This window comes from Suricata suricatta, chromosome 10 (assembly GCF_006229205.1).
Source record: "Suricata suricatta isolate VVHF042 chromosome 10, meerkat_22Aug2017_6uvM2_HiC, whole genome shotgun sequence".
In the NCBI taxonomy this organism is placed as follows: domain Eukaryota; kingdom Metazoa; phylum Chordata; class Mammalia; order Carnivora; family Herpestidae; genus Suricata; species Suricata suricatta.
The window spans coordinates 38,035,430-38,049,757 of record NC_043709.1 but is presented as its reverse complement, the minus strand read 5'-3'; the positions used below and the strand labels follow the sequence as shown (position 1 = coordinate 38,049,757).

The 14,328-nt window shown below is 34.7% G+C and overlaps 1 protein-coding gene across 2 annotated transcripts in view; it reads left to right on the top strand.

Moving 5' to 3' along the window:
* SYT1 (synaptotagmin 1) overlaps positions 1-14,328 on the top strand; it is a 533,656-nt gene that overhangs the window by 111,687 nt on the left and 407,641 nt on the right. For both annotated transcript variants that reach the window (XM_029954928.1, XM_029954926.1), the window contains exon 2: positions 1,878-1,998. The gene's annotated coding sequence lies outside the window, so the exon portion shown is untranslated. The remainder of the gene's footprint in view (positions 1-1,877; positions 1,999-14,328) is intronic.

The following is a 14,328-nucleotide window of genomic DNA, read 5'->3' as shown; positions in this document are numbered from 1 at the left end:
TGCTAACTCCTGTATGCTCTACAACATGTAGAAAATGACTCTGGTGGCCATGTTCTCTAAGGAATCAAATGCTTCCTGGGTTCTGTAACTATGGGAGAAAGGTTTTCAATGCTTTCTAGTTGGGAAAAAACACTTTTTTTTCTTGGAATTATTGTTGAAAAAACATCCAGTTGTGAAAAGCCACCACTGTGTAAATCGTTAAACAATTCCAGGACTTGACCATTTGATCACCTCATGCCTAGCACTCTGAAGGGCACACACACACACATTAGCATAAACACACAGTGTTGAGAATATTTCTTATATGAAAAATTAGAATTCTCCTTTAGAATGGGGAGAATCTTTCTTTAGCATCTAGCATACTCTAAATTTCCATTGTGGCACTGATCAACTTATAGTGATAAACTGTTTTAATTCCTAATATGTCTTTCAAAGGCAAGAAACTATCTTTTATATTTTTATCCCTAAGACCTGGCAAAAAAAAGAAGTTTCATAATAAACACTCAACTAATATTCGCTGAGTAAATCACAGATAATAAATAAGTACTTGTATTGGAAACAGCCTGAGCTGGAATATACATCCCGTGTCATCCCTGCCAAGAAAAATGGAACTCAGGAGCCACTCAGGAAATAATCCTCTCTTATGCAGCATCTATTCCTTCAACCCAAGGACTAAAGGTTTTCCCAAACCCAATGAATCTTCAGATTTTCTTACGTGGATTTATGCCAGAACCATTCGGGTCCATTAGTTGGCAATCGGACTCCTTAATGACTGCTGAGGAACTAGAAAATTCTATTCAGAATATAATGAAAGCTGCAGGGGACTGTGTATTCATTTCTCTTGTAGTAGGAAAACTTGAATCCTCAAATCACAGGGTGTTGCCATGTTAGCTTCCTCAGGAGAATTGAAACCCAAACTGTAAAGGGAGCAGAATGGTCTGATTGGTTATCAGAGCCACTGGAATCTGCAAAGCCTCCCTTCTTAATTGGGACTAGAAGATTCAGCTGATAACAGCGGCTCCCTACCTGTGTCTCCACGGATGTGAAAGGATTATGCTCCTTCACTAAGTATTTTGAGATCTCATATTCTAAAGTCATTATTTAATGATCTGAAATATGAGATAATAGGTTGCTCTATAGCAAAGAATAGATAAATGCAATAGAGGTGTATGAAAGAAAAAGTAAAAGGAAATAGGGTTGAAAGGGAGGGAGGAAAGAACAAAGCAAGGAAGGAAGGGAATTATTAAAACATTGCATAGAGCTCTGCCACATCCGGGCTTGTGCAGTATTTCAGTGTCCTTCCTAGGTAAATAGCAATGTTTTCCCTTTTTATTAGCACTGCCGCAGCTGCTGGTGCTTACAAAGAGATTCACAAATCAAAATAGATTCAGTTAGCTTTTCAATAATTCTGAAAGGTGGGGGAACATTGCCAGAGAAGGATAGCACTCCAGTATCCTAACAAGGAGTCTTGTTAGCAAAACAAAGTGTGAATTGCTTAGAGATAATTCCCTGCGGTTGGTAATTCCACTGGGCTCCTCAGTGGCAGCCCAAGCTATTTCTCCTCAATACACCAATGCCACTGAACAGAATGTGTCAGAAGAAATGCAAAAAAAAAAAAAAAAGAAAGAAAGAAAGAAAAACTTGCTTTCTCGAAACATTTATTCTTCTAGATTTTTCTTTATGTCAGCATGATTCATACTTATTGGTTCTTAGCCTGAAGCACCTAGCCCAAGCAGGAACTGAGGAAGCCACAGTGGAGCGTGAATAATGAATGAGCTACATAAGCACAAGTCTATGTCCCCAGTCAGGAGTAGAGGCAAGTGCAGAGTTGCAAGCCAGCATTTTCATAGATTATTTCTATTATTTTCTCTCTCAAGGGAAAACAGGAAAACGAGAACCAGCAAGAGCTGGAGTGACAAACGCTTGGATTGAGATTGGAAGACTGTTCATTGCCTATTGCTGCATTCCTCGACATTGTGTTACAACCGCCTCATTAAGGTATATGGAAAAAATAGAACTTTGATAGGTTTTGTTGATGCATCCCTCTGTCCCTGTGCATATCTCATGGGGGAAACACATTTGTATAGAAGATTGAAGGGCTGTATTTCTTACTTTTAAAAGTGTCCTATGATATTAAAGGAAATATTAGTATTTTTCACATCTTCCAAATTATTATTAGTACTCATGCTCTTCAAGTGCTAGTTTACTTGACGGGGCGCTGGCCACTTATATAACATGTGTGCTTTCTCTCATTTTGTACTTCATCACATCTGAAATTGTCATGGTTCATTATCTGTAGATGATCTTGAGCAGCCTTGCATTCTAAAAGAATATGCTGTGACATCTGCCTCTGTGCTTTTGTGCCCTGCTGTACAGATGATCTCTCAGAAATAGTATTGGGGAAGGGAATGAGTGTGGAGGCAAGATTTGTGTCAAGCTGGTATTTCTTGGTGCCATACTGTCTTCCTCTTTCATATGTGCCTGATTCAACAATGAAGTACATGGATCACATTGTGACTATTACATATGTTAGAGTACATAATTGGGGTTGTAGACTATATGCTTGAATGTCTTAACTAATGAATTCCATCAAATTCAATTATCATTCTTAGACTCTTCATTAACCAATCAAATTGCTTCTTTGGTCTAAGTCATTTCTAACACACTGTCACTAGGCATAAACACAAATCTGTGAAGTAAATCCAAGTAATTAAATTATCTCACTAGTCATTGTTTGGAGGCCTGTGTTACTGAAGTTCTGAATTCCTTAAGAATTGCCTTTCCCATTATTCTCATCAAATACAGGAGAAGGAATGTTAAGAGTATGAGACTGTGTCTTCCAGACTTTATTTCACTAAAGATATTGCCTCTTTACTCAGTTTTCCTCAGGAGGTTGGTTACAATAGGTCACCAATACTAAAATTACATAGAAGCAAACTCTTATAAATTCATGGACTTGTTAAATAAATTATAAGATCTTCACCTTTTCAGAATGAACTGACTCAATACCAGAAGTTTCTCCTGTCTCTCATGAAATATGAGACTTCAGGGTAGGATCACAACGGTTATTGAAACATACTTTTTTTTTGCTCTAATTCTTATAATTTCCTTACGTGGACTCTTAAGAACAAAGTGGCTCTGAAAAGGTATACACCCAGAATCAAAAGTACTTCAGTTTCCTGGGAAAGAATTGTCACAGTGCTAATGTATAATGGTTATTTCAATAACTTCATAATGAAGGTCATTTGCTGATTTTCTGGCAGCATGGTTCTTACCATGGAGTTGATAAAACAGTTGTTTTGTTTTAATGCCTTATATGAATAATTACTTTAAGAGAAATCTCAAAATATAGCCGGAAGCCAACCTACAGAAACAAGTAAAAATCTTTAGGAGCAGGCTCTGGAGTCATCTGAGATATATATATATATATATATATATATATATATATATATATATATATATTTAAAATGCTGGTTCTAATCAACTCCAAAGTTTAAGAACCACTACTCTACAATCTGAAAGCAAGGAAACAGCTGAAAGGAAATCTTACAAAGCTTTCTAAGTAACAAGTTATTCTTTCAACATTAGATAAGTTGAATAAGCACCACTTCGTTAAGAATGCCAACATGTCTTTTGTTATGGTTTCCATTGAGCCAATTCCAGTGGGTATTGAACTTTCAAAAGACAATTTATTGATGCAAGTAAGTTAAACCTTTTGGGTTGAGGGTTCCCCATTTATTCACAAGTGAACATTTCTATCTTGTCTCATTTTCATAATAGAATTTTCTCATAATTTTTGGTGCAAACATACCTTGCTTGCCACCTTAATATGACTACTTCCAAAGTAAGGAGACAGTTAAGTGGAGGTTGAGGACAAAGAATTGTCTTCTGAGCCATGAAAAGACAGAGCTACGGTTATCTCTGCCATGGGATGAGAGCAGAAAGCAACATTAGAACCAATAAGAAAAGGACAGAGAATGTTTGAGCAATAAAATTAATTCTTGCTTCCTATATAGTAGACTCCACTGAGACAAGGGTATAAAAGAAAAAAAAAAAAAGCCACAATCATTAGGTGGCTTTCAAGTTCTCTCAAAATCTTTCAGGTAAACTTAGTTTACAAACATGTCATAAAATGATTGGATAATTTAAATTGTTTCCCCCATTCATAAGAATCCTTCTATACATAAAAATATTATTTATCTTCAGCTAGATTTTAAGTTTATTTACTTATTTTGAGAGAGACAGGAGAGAGGAGCCCAATGCAGGGTTCAAACCCACCAACCATGAGATCATTACCTAAGCTGAAGTCAAGAGTCAGATGTTTAACCCATTGAGCCTCCCAGCACCCTGGTTTTCAGCTAGTTTTCAAGATCACATTTACAACTTGAGCAGATACTAATTTTGAGAAGATTGTGCTTCAAAACCTTAATTTGTAAGTTAAATATTTAGGACTCTAACATCATTTTCACACAAAAACAATGCTGTAAATGTTGTTAGATGTTCAGATTTAATTTTTTAGAAATCCACAAGGTTATAGTCAAATCATGATTTGTATAAAAAGAACTTTGAATTGAAAAATAGTAGAAAACAAAACAATACACTATGATTCCAAAACATTAAACCAATTCACTAACATAGTTTTGAAAATCTTATTCACTTTGAGTAAAAGCTCTAAAGGAAAGAAAATTTGACTAAGTTAGAAATTGAAAGCAAATTTCAGAAAACTTTTTTCCTAAAACAAGAGAAAATGGTGATGACACGAGCCTTATTCTCCTGAAACAGAGGAAAAGGTAATGGAAGTAAGAAACGTTGGGTAGAGCTAGAGCATGAGAGGCAAAATGGTCTCAAGTACAGGTCCCTAAGCAGCTATTGAATAGAGAGGATAGCCATTCATGGTTATGTTTGTAACTCAGGGGAACAGGTGTATTCATTGATTTTAAATGAATACATACATATAGTAGTTATACATTCATTTACACAGCAGATGAACAGAGGCAAAGTTTAAGCAGAGACAAAGAGGGGCACCTGGGCGGTTTGGTCAGTTAAACATCTGACTCTCGATTTTGGCTCAGGTTATGATCTTGCTATTTGCAGGTTTGAGACCTGCATCAGGCTCTGCACTGGCAGCATAGAGCCTGCTTGGGATTCTCTCTCTGCCCCCCCTCCTGCTTGCTCTCACGCATGCTCCCTCTCTCAAAAATATATAAATAAACATTAGAACAAAAAGCAGAGACAGAGAGCATGAATGCTCAATTCAGTGAGCCAGAAGGAATGATGGGAAGAGAGAACTGGTAAGGCTCACAGCCTTCTATCAATGGCTTTTTTTTTTTTTTTCTGAATTACTCAACTACTACCCAAGGTTTTACTGAACTCTGCTTTCTAAGGAACTCCACTCTCTGTGTCTTTCAAAAAGTTTAGAACCAAGTGGACCCAATTTATTGTTCTGCATTTATTCCTTTAATTTACCAAATATTTATTTATACCCACTTTGTAATTTTTTTATTCATTAAATTTGAATGGTTTGAGAACATAGGCACTACTCTCTCTGGGGACAGAGGACCAGGAGTATGAATAATCCAGGGAAAAGGCGCAAATAGGGGTGTATTTATCTTATTTCTTCCCTATTCTTTGTATGTCAAGGCTTTAGAAGCCCCAGGGTAGACTCCCCCTTTACTTCCATTTAACCATAAGAACAAGTATTAGAGGAGGAAAGCAGAATATTTTCTCATTACTAAAATTCTCCATTTAAATAAAAAATAGTAGTTTCAAAATAAAGGCTTGTAATATATAATATCTCTTGTTTGCTCTTAGCCTGAATACTAGGCTAATTTGCAGTATAGAAGAAAAAAAGTTAGGAAGCCATCCTGAAAAAAGGGCCTATAATTCTTTATCCACTCAAAACTTTTGAGCAACATAAAATATCTAGAAGAAAAGTTTCTAGAAGCTCTACTAGTATTATTATTTAGATTGAAGCATAAGAGAATTCATCATGTAAGTTTCTCAAATCCCACTATACTCTGAATATTCTACTGGGTTGGGGGGCAGTCTATTTTTCATGGAAGAAAGTTGTTTAAGGGGTTTTTAAAAATAAAATAACCTCTCCTTTCCATTCCATTCCTAAGAAAAAAGAACAAAGGATAAGATGGAGCATTGACAACATTCAAAGGCGAGTCAGGATAGTCAGCACCTGTGCTGAGTTATCTCAATCCCTATTTTGCATCTTTCAAAAACTATTATGAAAACCTGGGCTTATTAAGATGACAATGACATCACTACCCAACCTTGTGTGTGTTTCCCAAATGCTTTTCTCCCCCATTCCCTTTTGAAATGATACTTCATAACTGCTTCACCATTACCATAACATCTGTTATCTTCATGTATAAACCATTCGATGGCCTCTACATTTAGGTTTCCAATTAATATGTCTTTGTCTTCTACTCTTCCTTGGCCCAACAAACCTTGTCCATCATGGAGTCTGAGTTCATATGTTTATTTATTAAACAAAGTCTTAGGTCCAGGCTTCTGTTCTCATAGTGATTCCACATTAGTAGAGAGGTAGACCCTTATCAAAGAACAAATACACAAATACTCTGACCCACTAAAATATTGGTTATTCAGTAACTCAAATAATATTTTTCTGTACATTTTTCCTCCAAGTTTTTTCCAATGAACCTACTCTTTAATTTAATCTCATTGATTCTTACTCTTGTCAACTGTGCACTAAAGAAAAAAATCTGATCCACTTACTTTAACTCTTTCAAGGCTTTATGTCTCCTTAAATGGGAAGGACAAAGAAATGCCTAAATTTACATATGAGATCAAGCTGTGTTGCCTGAGAAATCTAATCAACATAGCTGGGCCCAAATAATGCCAGGATAGCTACATTATGTAGCCATTATGGAATCAAATACCTTACAACTCAATTCACAGAAAGCATCTTTTCTGAACCTGAAATTTTTCTTAATTATATTTTCTAGTGACTAAGTGTCCTATTCTGGGACACAGGAGAATAAGTCTTTGTGTTCCATTGTTCTTCTTGGCAAAGTGACTTTGGTATGGGTTAAGTTAGAGTAGCCACTTTTAAATTTAATCAGGATTTTATGCATACAAAAACAATAGATTTCAGAGGATTCACTGTGGTAATAGAAAAGAAAATGACTTATTCAAAGATATTGGATATAAAGCAGAAAATATAGATTATAAGAAAATATATGGTAACTTTTAAGAATGTATATATTTTTAATATATGAAGAGATTAAACCAATATCCTGAAAATAATGTCCTTAAATTATCACTTAAAAATAAACTGTTACCTTTGGGGCACCTGGATGGCTCAGCTGGTTAAGTGTCCAACTCTTGATTTCTGATCAGGTTATGCATGATCTTGTGGTTCATGGAATCAGTCCCTGCTTGGGGCTCTGCACTGACAGTGTGGCCCTGCTTGGGATTCCCTCTCTCTCTCTCTCTCTCTCTCTCTCTCTCTCTCTCTCCCATTTGTGTACACACACACCCTCTCTCTCTCAAAAAAAAAATTAACCTAAGAAAATAAACTAATAACATTTAAAAGCAATATATAGAGAACTACTTTAATAATAAAAATGATTTTTACATTTGCTTATGCTGATACTTATTTCAGCATAATAGAGTATTTTATGGAGAAGTTAAATACTTTTTATTGTAATTTAATAAAAGTTTTGTGGCTTTCATTAGTTTCTTTAGTGTTGATTCATTGTTTATTTGAATATATTTTCCCAATTGTTATGCTTAGCTGCACATAGGTGGTTAAATGCCTATTTTGAACATATACCCAGAAGAATACTATATAGTTCACATGAACATGGGAGAGAACTTGATATAATCCTATAGAGAAACAGAATCAAAATAAGAAATGTATAAAATAGATGGAAGAATATTTTTAAAAACCCAAGAAAAATGTGAAACAACAGAGGGATATATTGAAGGCTAGAAAATTATTTCAGATGCTAATAGTAATAAACTCTGGAAAGCTGTCCATTTCCCAACACTGTAAAATTCACACATAACTACCTGAAGCATTGTCTCATTTTACTACATGCATCTAGATTAATCACTGATCACAATTTCTATCAACAATTCTGGTAAACGGAGATGAAGCACTCACCACTCCTATTCATATGTACATATCTTATTGTAAATATCTCTAAATATATAGATCAGGACAAATAAAAGTGTAAAAATCCTCAAGGGTCAAAAGAGGAGAACTCGAAAGCAGAATACAAAGTAAAAAGTCTAAGAGCTAATGTCATGACTGAACAGGGAGAGGTGGGTGCCTTATCAAGAATCTAATGATGGATTAAAGACCTGGAACTCAAAATCTCACATACATTCAAGACCCAAGCAGAGCTTTCTACTCTTTGATGAAGCAGCAAGAAAATTGCACCCACTGATCCAGGGCAGTGACTAGAGCTTGTCTGCCTAGGAATCTAGATGAAATGAGGGACAGAGCGCTCAGCTGTGACAAATCAAAATACCCGGCCGTGGCATATACCAGTATGGGGTTTAAATTTATATTTTTCACAGTGCATGAGCCCCTCAAAATTGTACACAAACTAATGGAAACCAACAATTTTGTGACCCAGAGCACACAGGACCCCTTAATTTAAAAAAGCACCCCGAAAATGATTTACAATTAAACAAACAATGATAAGGCCCCCACATGAGAACTGTTCAACCTAACAAAGCTGGCACCACAAGCTAGAATCCTAAAACTTAGAAAAAGAAACCAACAGGAGGACAAATTTATTTACAAAAATAAATTAGCAAAAGGAACTCAAAAAGAAAAATGTAGTTTTCAAATTTAAAAACTTAACAAAACCTTTCAGAAAGAAAAGAGAAATGGCCTTAGAGAATAGGAATGGCTGTAAATTATATCTGAAGAAATTGTTTAGAATAAGCAGTGTTAAGATATAGAAAGGTTAAGAGACATGTAGGAATAAAATTAAGAAGTACATCACTGTTCTACTTGGAATTATAGATGGTTAACTGTAGGATAATAGCTGAGAATTTTCTGTATTTGAAGAAAGATATGAATACCATAAAGAATCATCCCCAACCACAAACCAGATAAATAACAAATTCATACACAGATATTGTAACAAAGCTACACAATACCAAAAAAATGCAAACCTTTAAAAATCGATAAGAACAGATAGTATATAAAAAAGAAATGAAAATCAAAAAAAATAAGATTTCAAGTGTTGAAGGAAAATAACGAGCAAACTCAAATTCCATACTTCCATAAATTATTTTTTCAAGAGTAAAATAAATGCCTTCCCAGGAAATGGCTAAAGTTCAGCACTCCTAAAACATTTTGAGTAACCAAGTATATATTCCCTACATTCTGGTGAAACCCTGGCTGTACATGTTTTAGCCTTGGAAACATGGTTATCCTAGGATTCACTAAACCAGAAGACATAATCAATGGAAAATTGTTAAAGACCAAATTCATTGCTAGCATATCTATATATATATCAAAGGTTTGAAAACTTTTTTTTAAATTTTTTTGTTTATTTATTTTTGAGAGACAGAGAGAGACAGTGTGAACAGGGGAGGGTCAGAGAGAGAGGGAGACACAGAATCTGAAGCAGGCTCCAGGCTCTGAGCTAGCTGTCAGCACAGAGCCTGACGCGGGGCTCAAACCCACAAACCGTGAGATCGTGACCTGAGCCGAAGCCGGCTGCTTAACCGACTGAGCCACCCAGGTGCCCCAAAGGTTTGAAAACTTAATGGCACCAGAGAGGTTCCCTTTTGACAGTGAGTTAAGTGACCTGAAATGTAGAAACTGGACACTGTCCTGATCATTTACTCTCTTTTGTTTTGTGAGCAACAGTATTGCCATTCTTAACACCAACTTTAGATGTGAAATCTGTATGCTCTCCTAAGTTCGTCCTTCTAGTTCTTGAACTGTCATCAGATGCAGCCTAGTGCATTCCAAAAGACATATCCAAGGGCACCTGGGTAGTTCAGTCGGTTGGGACTTCTACTCTTCATTTCATCTCAAATCATAATCTCACAGTTCATGAGATCGAGCCTCACAAAGGGTTATGCGCTGACAGAGAGAAGCCTGATTGGGATTCTGTCTTTCCCTCGCTCTCTGCCCCTCCCCCACTCACGCTTGCTCACCTTCTCTCAAATATTTTTTTTAAATGCACCTCCAGACATTTAGACATACACATGTGTAAATGCCAATTTTGCTCAAATATTCCAGAATAATGTGAAAATTGTATAAATATTTAGTGGCTAAACTATGCCATCTCTGTGCCCAGCACACTTAATAAATATAGAATAGCTGAGATAGAGGTAGTAGAAAAGATTGTTGGGATAATTGAAATAAGTTCTTACCAAACTACTTATGATCATTTATATCTCCCTATTGAATGAAGAAGACAAAAGGACATAGAATAAGGACAAGGTAGTTTAGCACGACTGTGCCTTTACCCAGGACAGAAACTTAAGAGCTCCTAGAAAAAGACCAACTATCAAGACAAAGGTGCATAAATAATTTCTCTACCTCTTAAATTGGATAGAAATTTACAAATCAATTATAGTCCTACTTTTATATTTGTGATGCTTTATGTCCTGGACAGAATGTGTCAAGATATTAAAAACGCATAGCTTCCTAGGAAACCAGTGTTATGTAACTATTATATTATTCCTGTTCTACTTAACTCTTGAAACTAATGTACTTATTAAGATGATCATAAATTAGGAAACAATAAAGAAATGAATTTAATAGAAAAAAGCATTAAACATTTATGAAAGAAATACACTATTTAAAAGTGAATTAAAAGTCTATCAAATATGTAGAAAATTAGATGACGTTTTCAGTTCATAATAGCTTATTGGTAGGCAATAATAAAATGCTGTTAAAAACAAGCATAGTCTAAGATATCCAAGTGGAAGCATAACAAGAATAGTCCTGGGCATGATCACTGCACAGGAGACCTGAGTTCAAATTTAAGTCCATAATTAAAGAAGAAAATAAAAAGTAAAAATGTAGAAGGAACAACAAAATTAAGGTTTGTGAAATAACTTTGTAAAAAAGAACAAATTTCAGGATGTTAAAAGAAAAAAGAAGCATCAAATGAGAATTTGAAGTAAATATATGCCATTTTAAGAAACGTATTCTGAGATCCAAAAGAAGAGAAATATGTTTAAATTATAGAAAAGAGTTGTGGATGAGATGATGTAATATTTTGCAGAAGGGAATGTTAAAATCTGCTCTTGAAATTTTATAAAATATAAAGATATTTATCTTTTATGAAACTATTAATACAATTCTGGCCAAACATCAGAAAGATACATTTTTAAATATTTTCCTAACTCTTACATATTTACAGATAAATATTGAAGCTGAGCTTGGAAAGCTTATTGTAATAAATCTGACAGTTTTCTGAAATATGCGCACAACATGACATTTTTTTGCGATGATAAGTTATTTTATGATTTTGTTATTATGCTCCAGACAGGCAACAGAAAACATGAAAAACAATCTTATAGGAAAATAATATCTTCCCCAAATGGCTCCCTGTCAAAGTGGTGGCTGAGTACAGAGACTGACTAGGTTTAATCCTTCTGGCTTAGTAGCTGTTTGGATGTTACATAGAAGGAGAAATGGTCCCTCTGTCTTGGAATCCAAGGAAGTACTCCTCCAGGAATGAGTGATTCTGCACACATTCTTCACACCCCCTTAATGTGAAGGGGAGGACATGATAATGAATTCTTTATGTTGCTTTAGAACTTTTAATTCTAAATATAGTAGAGATTTTTAATCTGCTGCTGTTTAACTTTTGAGTAAATGTAAGAATATTTGATTTTATAATTTAGTTTTATAATATTGTTGCTTGAATATGTTTATGGTCGGCATGCTTCAAGTTTATTTGGATGCAAAATTTCAACTTATAGATTCTGCCAAAAACAACAAAGGAAAGCATTTCAAAAAGTATTCATCCAATAACAATTGTATGTAGTCAGGAAATTTTACATTAATCTAGTTTTGTTTACTAACATCCTTGTGTTTTTCTTTAGAAAAGCACTTTGGAGAAGAAGAGAAATTAATAAAAATCAAAAAGGAAGGAAAGTTCTATACAATTTTAAAAATTATATGCAAGTTTGCCTAATTTTTATGTAGACTCATGTCCAATACTTATCTGGTCTTTTCTGATTCCATTATAGTATGAATAGAAGTGGCAGTATTTTTTTCCACCTCTTTCTTCCATATAGATAAAAGCATTTATACCAAATATCTAAGTTTGTGTGTTACTACTGACAGAAATGTCTCTGATGGGTAGGGAAGATGATTTATGTGCATGTACCTGAATTTATAAAAAATAATCTGTGTTCATCATAAAGTTGAATTTATATTGCTATCAAACATTTACTCCAGTTTCCTTTTGTATATCTCCAATATACCATTTACTTTATAGATCTTTGGTACTTTAGAACACTTGGCAGTTTAGGGAAATCTATTGTGTTCCCCACCCAATATTTTTTTAGTTAATAGTTTTTCTTCTTTTTTTAATGAAACATAATTTACTGGTTACAATAATGTTTGCAGAGTTTTAGCTAATACACTGTAGTGACTGAAAAATTCCCTTTCCTATTATTTATTGTTCAGAAAGTAAATGTTAAATATATTTATTATGTATCTATAAGGTAGGGTAAAAGTTACTGGGTTTCTTGTACTGAAATTTCTTCTTAATTTTTATTTAAAATCTAGGTAGTTAACATACAGTACAATATTGGTTTCAAGAGTAGAATTCAGTGATTCATCACCTACATATAATACTGAATGCTCCTCAATCACAAGTGACCTACTCAATGCCCAAAATCCATCTATCCCATCCCCCCACCCACTTTCCTTCATCAATCCTGTCTGTTCTCTAAGACTGTCTCTAGTGTTTCCCCTCTTTCTTTCCCCCAGCATATGTTCATCTGTTTTGTTTCTTAAATTCCATATGTGAGTGAAATCATATGGTATTTGTCTTTCGCTGACTTATCTTACTTAGCATAATACACTCTAGGTCCATACAGGTATTTGCAAATGACAAGATTTCATTCTTTTTGATGGCTGAGTAATATTCCATCATGGATATATACCATATCCTCTTTATCTATTTGTCAGTTAATGAACATTTGGGCTCTCTCTAGAGTTTGGTTGTTAATGATAATGCTGCTGTAACCATCTGGGTGCATGTTCCTCTCAAAATCTGTATTTTTGTATCCTTTGGTGAAACTTCTTGTTTATATAATAATGACATTCAGATTTCTCCTAACAGAGGAAAAGTAACTCTTCCTTATTAATCCTTTCCATTTATGTCCTAAATCTACATTTGTTACTTTGTGAAAATTAATTATACATTTATTCAATATGGACACTGAAATTTAGTTCATAAATTCTGTTTGACTTTCTCTATTTGTTTGTCTCTAGTAAGATCCTGGACCATGGTGAGTGTTTTTCCATATACACATGAAGGATTAAATATACATTTTTCTTTCCTCCCAGAATGCCATCAGTATTGTCAGTTTCTGATTATAAGTGGAAACTGCCTTAATCTGGCTTGGATTTCTTATTAAAAAGTAGCCACAATGCAGAATAGAGAAACACTGAAATTTTAGAAGCATGACCATGAAAAAACAAACCTCCTGTCTTAAAAAAAGCTCATGTATTAGAATTTATATCCAAATGAGTGTTGTCCTTCACTGAAGTCAACTTAGATTTTAGAAATGCTGCCAGTGTTGAAAATATTCTAGAACTGTTTTTAGAGCCAGTTTTGCTCAGGGAAGTATTTCTCAACAGACACTGGGAAGGCATTGTGTTAATTATCAGTGCCAATGTGGAGTCAGCCTTTCTGAGACATTTCTTTCAATGAGTTTATGATCTCAAGTATACTTTTATTTTACATAGTCCTTTTTCCCCTACGCAAAAAGATGCATCTGTCATATAGGAGAAGGGTTCTGAGGCTGATGGGCCCGTGAGGTCATATGCTGCGGAAAGAAAGCATTAAACTCTATCCAGATACTGAAAACATAAACACAGTTTCAGCCTGGATCCTTGAGCATGGGCTCATTGTTTTACTCACTCCTTGTTATATCACTTAGTTATATACTTACACCAGACATGTGTATCAGAACCATTAAGGCTATACAAAACCTGGCCCTGCTGCCTCTTTTTATTGGGCTATAAAACTTTACTGGAGTCTTTCGTACTCTTTATACCTAGTGACCACTAGGTGAAACTTGATATTCAGTTTCCATAGGGATGTATAAAATGGACCCTAAAAAGCCAGC